This window comes from Acyrthosiphon pisum, chromosome X (genome assembly GCF_005508785.2).
Source record: "Acyrthosiphon pisum isolate AL4f chromosome X, pea_aphid_22Mar2018_4r6ur, whole genome shotgun sequence".
Classification (NCBI taxonomy): domain Eukaryota; kingdom Metazoa; phylum Arthropoda; class Insecta; order Hemiptera; family Aphididae; genus Acyrthosiphon; species Acyrthosiphon pisum.
This window is the reverse complement of record NC_042493.1, coordinates 101,222,075-101,223,446: the sequence shown is the minus strand read 5'-3', so window position 1 is coordinate 101,223,446 and position 1,372 is coordinate 101,222,075. Positions and strand designations below refer to the sequence as shown.

The window sequence follows — 1,372 nt, the reverse complement described above, 5'->3', positions numbered from 1 at the left end:
TTTTTCGCAAAGTTTGAAAATGTCTTAGCGTCGTCCAACAGTAGCGTTGTGTACCCTAACGAATAAAACAAACAATATTTATAACAGTGAAAAACAACATATTTATTTCACTGTATTAATAATTACTGTAGTTAAACTACAAGAGATGGTTTAAAACTTGCGATTCGTATTCAACGATACCTAAATCTTTCATAATCGACACAATGATTTGAGTGTCTTTGGGCGTATGTGTTCCATGTGAAGACGCCATTTCACCAAGCCAAATTTTTCTATAAATTTTTAGACAACAGAGAGCTACCCACGGATGTCTGATAAAAATATAAAAATGTCAAAAATCAATAATCACAAAATAAATGGGCAGTTCCATATCACGGGTCACGGATACTTTCCCCATACGACACAAACACCAACTTACAACTATGGCTACACGATTGCTAACATAGATTTTACCAAATTTATGCATTGATTTTACAATAATAGTTACTTATATTATAATTTATTACTAAATATTTAATAAAATCATATCAATTCGTCACCGTTTTTCATTATGACAATATAATGAATTCAGAATTTAATTAACACGTCATTATTAATGTTAATAGAGATTGTTATCCGATTTGAAATGAGTTACGACTTTGGAATCATTGCATTTAAATATGTGTGTTTCATAATTTAGTTGTTTTCTTAATAATTTAAACATTTTTATAATTTTATTCTTTATATACCTATTATGAAGAAAAACTAACAATTGATTATTTTAGGTACCGATTTTAAAAAATTCTTTCAAATGCAGTGGCCGCCAAAATACCAGTTCCCTGATTTACACGTAGTCTTGTTCCGGCAAAAACGTAAAAAAAGGTACGATTCCCGTAACCACCGAAAATTTGAAAAGATGTTTCCACCAATTATTGGAACCATAACCCTAATAGCCATCAATATTTCAGTTTAGTATCCGATATATAAACACTGCAATAATTGCAGTGTTGCAATTACATATCAGAACTTAACAGATAAGTATTTGGCACATTTCTGATTACTCTGAATGTCCGCTTTTTCATAACATTTCAATGAAGTATTTCAGATAACTTTCTATTGTTATGTTTCAGAGACATACCAAATCACACATTAAAGTGATTGTTACTTTTCAGATATATAATATGAAAACATTTGCAATATTACAAAAAATACTTGCTGAAACTTATTAGATTTGTTTCTGATTGATTTTTACATAATTTGTTATATATTATAATTATAACAGCTATATATATATTATAGTTGTGGTATATAATAATTATGTATATGGCGTATACATATAATAATAATATAGTATAAATTTATATATATAATAACTTTGAATTTTTGTAAAAAAAAA

The 1,372-nt window shown here is 27.6% G+C and overlaps 1 long non-coding RNA gene across 1 annotated transcript; it reads right to left on the bottom strand.

Annotated features, from left to right (window-relative positions):
- LOC107882847 lies at positions 1-294 on the bottom strand. The gene is made up of 2 exons (XR_001678940.2): positions 127-294; positions 1-55 (listed from the first exon to the last, which is right to left on the bottom strand). It is a non-coding gene; the product is annotated as an uncharacterized LOC107882847 (long non-coding RNA).
- Between the last annotated feature and the right edge of the window lie 1,078 nt (positions 295-1,372).